The following is an 8,889-nucleotide window of genomic DNA, read 5'->3' on the forward strand; positions in this document are numbered from 1 at the left end:
ATCCTGTCTCAAAAAAAAAATGTTCACAGAAGGGGAAAGGAAAAGAATTATGTGATGTGGATAGCTTAATTAAAAATGTTGAGTGGAGTTCAAAAATAATGAAGTGTGATGTTTATACTCTAAATAGTATAACTGAAAGAAATGCTCCTGGAACTTAGCAGTGACAATGTAATTGGTCACTTGTCATAAGTTTTCGATGAAAATCTCATTCACGGCCGGGCGCGGTGGCTCAAGCCTGTAATCCCAGCACTTTGGGAGGCCGAGACGGGTGGATCACGAGGTCAGGAGATCGAGACCATCCTGGCTAACACGGTGAAACCCCGTCTCTACTAAAAATACAAAAAAACTAGCCGGGCGAGGTGGCGGGCGCCTGTAGTCCCAGCTACTCGGGAGGCTGAGGCAGGAGAATGGCGTAAACCCGGGAGGCGGAGCTTGCAGTGAGCTGAGATCCAGCCACTGCACTCTAGCCCGGGTGACAGAGCAAGACTCCGTCTCAAAAAAAAAAAAAAAAAGAAAAGAAAATCTCATTCACAAATCAGGAACAAAATATTCAATAGCTTGCTGATAGTATTTGGAAAACAATTTTTCATACTCATTCAATGCTAATTATAAACTTTGAGAGTCAAATTAAGAATATATTGTATATACACTGAATAAAGATATTTACGCATACACAGTGTGGGCCAACTGATGCTCTCCAACTCCTGAGGTAAAAGTAGCTTGTTACCAGTGTCCTTGGCAAAGTCATGCTGAGGATTGATGGAAGGGACAGTATATGTTTGCCCTCCACTCTGAACAAGAAGAGAGATCAAGGGGATTTAGCTCTTTCATGTGAACTTTCCTTAGAGGTGCACAACTCCTCAGGGATGTAGTTTGGGAACAGGCTGGGGGAAAAGAGGTCAACAGTTTGACTTCTTATGTATTCTTCACAGCATATTGTAGTGGGCCTCTTTCTCTTGCCTGTACAAGAGAGAGAAATGACAGGAATTAATAAGAAAGCTAATACTCTACTCACTCTAAGCCTCTGAAGAAGAATTCAGGTATTTATTTTGGCTCTCTGAGGCCAGTCTAATGAAAGTTGAGCCTGGTACAGGATTGAACACATCAACTATTAAGCAAATGGAAGAATTAGAGGCAGGATATCAGTTATAATCAGAAGCTCAAAGCTCAGAAGCTAGGTTAAAGCAGAGATGGTGAGCAATGGCATGAGTGAAGCTCATCCCAGTTAGCAAGTCCAAGATAGTTAGAAGTAGAGTGTGAAACTATGGTTGTGAACGTGGAGTTCTGATGACAAAAGCGCAAGAGGAATGGAAATGCATGGCTTGGATCGCACTTTAAGAAAAAAATTTGCCTATCCACTGTGAGGAGACCAAGTTAGCTGCTGCCAACTGGCAGCTCTTAGTGCCCTCAGGACCCATTTCAGCTTTTGATCCACAGACATGCTCTCCCTAGGCAACCCAGCAAATGACAGAACATGATGGCAGCAGTACAAACTGGCAATTTCTGTCCAATGCTTATGGGCAATCTTTGCACTGGAACTTTGTTAGGCTGGACGAGACTTCCTCAGCACTGCACTTCAGCATGAAGCTCCTCCTACACACTTCTTCCTCCTTTCTCTCTTTTCACAGCTATCAAACCTGTATCATAGCCTGAAGGATTTCCCTGCCTATTCCTGCTTCCTTTCCCCTTTATCTTTCGTATATAAATACGTACATTTCTTGCACATCTAACTGCATCTTGGTGCCTACCTCCTGGAGGACTCAGCCAATACAAGGGGGGTTGCTGATGTTCAGGTTTGGATCATAATCCAGAAAGACACAGTCCCAAACGCCATAATCCCAAATGTTGAAGCCCTCAAAGATCAACATCCTTAGACACAAGATGGGAAAATGTAGTAAGAAGTGCTCGTGTTGATGTATATCAAATAACAGAAGAATTTCAAAAAGAGCAGGGCCGCATACAAAATGATTGTGAATGTATTTTTGGAGGAGTGCTACGTCAAAAAAAAAAAAAAAAGCAGCTATTCGTTGTGATGCAAGACTTCAAACTATAGTTAATGATTGTGAAAGTCAGCTGGGTCTTCTGGGACTATATCTCTGCAATTACCCATAATCTATCCTTGTAATACACTATTTCATATGTTGAATTTTCTTTGACTTCCTGGGCTCAAGCCATCCTCCCACCTCAGCCCCCTGAGTTGCTGGTATGGGTGAGCCACTGCCTCTTTCTTCTTATTTTAAGTTTTTTTCCCCCAATATTTTAAATTGTCAACATTTTTTTTTTTTTAACAATTTGCTATGCTATGTATTTCATCTTGCCATCATTTCCAATACTGGAGGTATAAATTGTGTAGAGACTTTTAGAGAGTTCTAATTTGTTTTATGCATTTTTTTGCAAATTTGACTCCATGAGAGTGAATTACCACAATGATGATTTGCATGTAAGTATTGTTCACGTAGGTAAAAACATTGAAACTTCCTTAGTAAATGAAGACATGCCTTTTTCTGTACACTTGATTTGCAAAAAGTAAAATTTCCCAAGATCTCAGCTCTTTGGGCAACGGCATATGTGGTGGTGACCCACTGAGGTTTTTGACTGATTTCTCCAAACATTTAGGTATTTGTCATGGTATTTCAGGATGACCACAATAATTCAGCTTGGTGCACTCACTTATCAACTATAATGATATGTTTACACATTCCCTTCTTTGACCTATTTATTTATGAATAAGGCTTGTCTGCTCATAACTGTGATACTCATGTGACTGTCATTAGTATACCTGAGTGTTGCAAAAATATGTATTGCCTATTTTATTGTTAAACTGGCCTATGAAGTGCTCTGTTGTATTTTTACGTTTCTCAAATAAATCCCCCTTTAAAAATGTAAATAAGCCGGGCGCGGTGGCTCAAGCCTGTAATCCCAGCACTTTGGGAGGCCGAGACGGGCGGATCACGAGGTCAGGAGATCGAGACCATCCTGGCTAACACGGTGAAACCCCGTCTCTACTAAAAATACAAAAAAACTAGCCGGGTGAGGTGTCTGGCGCCTGTAGTCCCAGCTACTCGGGAGGCTGAGGCAGGAGAATGGCGCAAACCCGGGAGGCGGAGCTTGCAGTGAGCTGAGATCTGGCCACTGCACTCCAGTCCGGGTGAAAGAGCGAGACTCTGCCTCAAAAAAAAAAAAAAAAAAAAAAAGTAAATAAATATGTTTTTTTTTCAGAATTATATTCTTGAGATTTTGATCTTTCTGGGTTGTGATTTTCAGGATTTTGGACTTTAGAGATTTTGGTCTTTTAGGATTTTTGGCATTACGGCATTTGGAATTGTCTTTTGAGATTATGATCAGCTCCCCCAGAATTTGAGGATACAACATGACTAGAACCAGGCTAGTAAGATAAATCATCAACTGGGGGCCTTGACACTTGGCTTCTCTGATGGTGCTGGTTTTTCATTTGACCCTGGTTTGCATATTAATCCCAGAGACTTTAAACAAATGACTTACCTACAGAGTCCTCATAGGAAGCCCTGGTCAAAAGAAAAACAGAATAGAAAGCAAAAGAGAAAAGAGTCTTTATTCTTCTCCATTCATATAAGTTGTGCCTTCCTCTGGATATGTAGGTATACTAAAAATCATTGAATTATATACTTTAAATTTGGTGAATTGTATGGTCTGTGAATTATATCTCAATAAAGCTGTTATTTAAAAATTGTACACTTCCTAGTATAGAAGGTAGTACTAAGATACATGTGAAAGAAAATAAAAGCAATAAGATAATGACAGCCAAAAAAAAAAAAAAAAAGTTTTTTCAGACTCGGCATGGTAGCTCACACCTGTAACCTCAGCATTTTGGGAGGCTGAGGTGGGAGGATTACTTGAGGTCAGGAGTTTGAACTAGTGAAACCCAACATGGTGAAACTCCGTCTCTACTAAAAACACAAAAGTTAGTTGTTGGGCCCGGTTGTGGGCGCCTGTAGTCCCAGCTACTCAGGAGACTGAGGCAGGAAAACCACTCGAACCCGGGAGGCGGAGGTTGCAGTGAGCTGGGATTGTACTACTGGACTCCAGCCTGGGCAACAGAGCAAGAGTCCATCTAAAAAATAAAAATGTTTTGTCATTTGGTCATATTTTAAAAGATTTCACATTTTTTCTTTCTAGAGCCTGCAGAGAAAGCCAGAGTGTTCATGAAATACTGGAAAATATTCATTAGTATACTTTCTGAATTCATAAAACATAGTAAAGAGCTTATGTATTCTTTGAAATGGTTGTTGATATGAAGGACATGAAACAGTTACACCCATCTCCACAATTCTGTAGTTTGGGGAAATGGCAGCTGAAAAAGCAGGTATATATTTATTAATTCAACCAACCCTTCAGGGATGCTTTTTCTTTTTACTAATGTGTAGATGTGGAGATAAATAAAGCATGGTGTATGCCCTTCAGAAGTTCACAGCAAAATAAAGAGTGTAGGCTTTTAAACAGTGTAAGGTACAGGGAGACATGCTGTGTGGCTGACCTAGAAGACTATTTGCAAGAGAAAGTGGCAAACTCAAGTGAGAGAATTACACCTAGACTTGAGGGTGAGATGATCTCCCACTTATCAAAGCACCAGGAAGACTAGTAGCTCACACTTCTATTGTACTTACTTTGCTTCATGTCTATTCAAGTTGCATACGTATATTAACTCATTTAATCTTCCCTCTGACCCTATATAACAGTTGGCCATTCAAATAAGCCTCATTTGTAGGGGAGAACTCTGAGACAGTAAGAAGTTAGGCCACTTGCTAATGGTCACATAAGCAGCAGTAGAGCCAGGATCTAGAAACCAGATAGCTCAATTCCAAAGCATTTCTGCAATGCCCAGGAAAGGCACCAACCAGGGTAGGACTTTTCCATCTGTTTCTTTCTGAGGTTTCTCCATGTCAAGGTTTCTCCATATTTTTGTTTATTGTACTAATAGCATTATAATAACTACAACAAAGAAAATCTCAACTACAATCTCATTGCTCAACAAATCTCTGATTCTTTCCTTTCTGTTTGGTTAGTCCTCTCCAGAGCCGATTCTTCCTTTCTTACTCCTGTGGTGTCTAAAGACAGCCCCTCAGAACCACTTTTCTTTCTTTTTTCCTGGCCTGTGCTGTCTCTTGAGATCCTTTACTTATGTCTCAGTACCTCCTTAAGCCTCTATGTTTGTAGTTACTGAGAAGTTAGATGCAATAGTCCATTTCAGGAGTCAGAGGGACTCCTCGCCCTGGAAGAACTACCATGACAGCAACCTCCTTGGGGAACTTCATTAGTGAGCAGAGAGCATGGTGTAGTAATCATCCATTGATGCATAACAAATTACCCTCAAAACTTAGTGACCGAAAACAACAAACATTATCTCCAGGTTCCAGAGTGGCTTAGTTGGGTGTTTCTGGCTCAAGGTCTTTCAAGAGGTTGCAGTTAAGATGTTGATCGGGGCTTCATTGTCTGAAGGCTTAGCTAAGGCTGAAGGATCTGCTTTCAAGTTTACACATGTGGACGTTAGCAGATTTTCTTTTTTAGTCACATGGGCCTCTCCATACGGCAGCTCACAATATGGTAGCTAGCTTTCCCCAGAGTCAGTGACAGCAGAGAGATAGAGATAGAGATAGAGATAGAGATAGAGAGAGAGAGAGAGAGAGAGAGAGAGAGAGAGAGAGAGAGAACATCAGCGTGTGCACAACCAAGATGGAAGCCCTAAACTAATCTTGGAAGTGACATACCCTCACTTCTCACAGCATTATTACCAACTCTAGCATGACATAGGAGAGGATTACACAAGGGTGTGAATACCAAGAGGCAGGGATCAGTGGGACATCTTAGAGACTGATTACCATACTCGGGCAACATCTAGGGGTGAGAGGAGCAGCCACACTTCTATGTTTGCATCTTAATTTACATGAATGGCAGCCCCTGACATTTTGCAGTATACAAAATATATGATCATACATAGTCGTCCAGGTAGCAGTTCCTGAACAAGTGGGGAAGTCAGGGGAATTTGTCCTCAGTACGCTTCTATTCCCTGCTAGAACTTCATTTATTTGTTTATTTATGAAACAAACATTTTTTTAAAAGCACCTGGTTGTACCTTTGTGTTGGTACTGAACTAGGTAGGTAATGGGGTTACAGTTCTAACGGAGTTTCAATTTTCCTACACCACTGTTGCCCTTAAGTATCCAAAACATTTGGGGTGACTACAGCCTCCCTCAAGCCAGACAGTAAGCAACAGATCATTGTTTTCTATACCATTCTCTCAGGGCCCTAATCTTTGGAAAACCTGAGCTAATATAATGTTTCTTTCAAAGGGTATAATATAAATATGTAACAACCCCTGATAATTGGGTGCCTAACAAGAAAAGAAATTGCCTAAACAAGCAGCAGGGCTCTATCAGTATAATGCTTCTGCTAAAATTCAGCACAGTTCGCCTGAGAGAGGTCTTTTCTATCACCCATCCATCCAGTCAAACTGGAAAACTAACTGTGGCTCTACTTACTCACGAAATTGGCAGGAGCAACGTTTCAAGAAGGACCCTTCAAAAAACATTCCCATTTGCCAGTTTCAGGGGGAAAAATGTAGGCTCTAAATTAAAGCTCACAAATAAAACAATGTAAGAAAGGAGTGAGTTCATGATGACAGACTGATGGACCAGCGCAGAAAATATAAGGAAGGTGAGCTATTTGTCTTGGAGACCAAGTGTGCGCCACAGAACAGACAAATGGAGAAAATCAAATAAATATTTATGTTTGTAACACCAGACTCATGATAAAGTGTCCTCAAGTTCAGACTCCAGAGTCAAACTGCTGATTTCAAGTCCCAGCTCTGCTCCTCACTAGCTATGTGACTGTGGGTGAGTGACTTAATCCCTCTGCACCTCAGTATTCTTATCTGTACAGTAGGGCTGATTGCATAAAATCAACCTATGTGGTAATTGTGACCTAGTATAAGAAGTGCTTAGCATGCTGTCTAGCATAAATTAAGAACACGGTAAGCACTAATTATTATTACTGAATAAATTAGAACAATACCTACTGTGTCATCAACTGAAAGAGACCAACTTCATTCACTCGATCATTATCTATTGAATATATACAGCACTGGACCCCAGACGACAAATCCTTTTTCTCAAGGTGCTTTTATGTGGGAGGGCTGGGAGAGGGAGGAAAAAGAAAGCAGAAGGGGGAAACTAATAAATAAGTAAAAAAATGTATTATGTCAGGTGGGGATCATGGAGAAAAATAAAGCAAGGATGTGGATAGGAAGTTCTGGGGGAGGAGCGGGAGGAAAGAATGTTCTAGACAGAGGAAATAGCAAGTACACAGGTCTTGAGGCTGAGGAATGCTTGGTGTGTCTGTCCATAACTACAAGGTGGGTGTAGCTGGAAGGAGATGAAGATGGAGTAAAATCACACAGCTTGAGGTCAGAGGAATCCTGCCTGGGAATGGTGGGCAGATCATGCAGGGCATGTGTCCATATTCAGCACTTTGGCTGTTGCTCTATGATGGGAAGCCACTGGAATTTTTGAGAAGAGAGACATAATCTAATCTTTGTTTTTTAAGGACAGTCGGCTGTGTGTAGGTGTGGGGGAGGGAGGGGCGGAGAGTGGGATCAGGTAGGACATAATTGTTGAGAGTTGATGGCTTAGACCAGGACACTAGCAGTGGGAAGGGGAGTGAGGAGTGGACATTTTCACCATATATTTGTGAAAGCAGAGTCAACAGAATTTGCTGACGAATATGATGCTGAGTGTAAAGCAGAGAGGGTTCAGAGATACGGAAGTTCTGAGGACAAGGATTTTTCTCTTTTATTCAATGTCATATACCTACCACCTAGACAGTGCCTGCCATCAATATATATTCCTTGAATAAACGAAAAGGGTAAGTGATTTGTATTAAACCCATTTTGAACTTAGTAAATAGCAGTTAAAACACCCACAGTCAAACGAAGTACTGTAGCAACCATAATTTCAGCAATTAAGCAGTGAAAGGTCTTTCAATCCTTTCCTCCACAAAGATCGAAGTTAACTTTGCTGCATCGCTGGACACCCCGTTGCCAATGACCCAGCACTCCGTTGGTGAGGCTGGAGGTGGGGGTGGGAGAAATTTCGTGGAAGCTAAGTTTGCAAAGCAGGTACTTTTTTTTTTTTTTTTTTAAAACGGTTATTTGGGGTGAGGAGTACAACAGAACCTAATGTTCCCTCAGGCCACCTACAGCACTGCTACTGTTCCCATATCCTTCAACTGGGCATGAAGGCAGCTTCCCACTCACTGACAGTGGCGCACCCTGTACCCCCCACCCTCTCTCTTCAATACCCCAGGGCTAAACGGCCTGAGGCTCCTCTCTACCGGCTGGTGTGCATTCTGGGCCAGGGCGAGCCAAAAGGCAGAGGGGCCTTCGTGCTGCAGTGTCGGGTGCAGAGTCAGGCTTAGCCTGGGCGAACTTTCCAGGCCAACGTGAAGTTTTCCCGTCTTGGGTACATGCGGGCCCCACGCGTCTGCGAGTTGGGGTTAGTGTGTCAACAGGGTCAGCCCCCGTAGCTACTTTGCGAAAGCTTCGAGGCGAGCGTGAAGTCAAAGGCTGCGGCGGATGGGGGTGAAAGGCCTCCTCGCCCCACTGCCTGCACCGTCTTGGGGCAACCCCCAACCCCCAGCCGGCATTTCCCTTTAATGCGCGTGCCCGTCAAGGTCCTCGCGTCCCCTCCCCTCAAGCCACCCCGTCGGCCTCGGTTTCCCCCACTTCTCTCCCTCCTTGTCGTTCCTTCCCCGTGGGACGCCCCTCGCCCACCCCTGTCAGAGCCCGGCCTGCGCGCGGGACCCAGCTGTCACTTTACTTTTCCACGCCGCCTCCCCACCCCCTCTCCCGACCAGCGG

At 42.9% G+C, this 8,889-nt stretch overlaps 1 long non-coding RNA gene across 1 annotated transcript; it reads right to left on the bottom strand.

Annotated features, from left to right (window-relative positions):
* Window positions 1-614: 614 nt before the first annotated feature.
* Window positions 615-8,518, bottom strand: LOC105505787. The gene is made up of 2 exons (XR_001000804.1): window positions 8,365-8,518; window positions 615-960 (listed from the first exon to the last, which is right to left on the bottom strand). It is a non-coding gene; the product is annotated as an uncharacterized LOC105505787 (long non-coding RNA).
* Window positions 8,519-8,889: the final 371 nt, after the last annotated feature.

The sequence above is a fragment of the Colobus angolensis genome, unplaced genomic scaffold, assembly GCF_000951035.1.
Source record: "Colobus angolensis palliatus isolate OR3802 unplaced genomic scaffold, Cang.pa_1.0 Scaffold129, whole genome shotgun sequence".
NCBI classification, from domain to species: Eukaryota; Metazoa; Chordata; class Mammalia; order Primates; family Cercopithecidae; genus Colobus; species Colobus angolensis.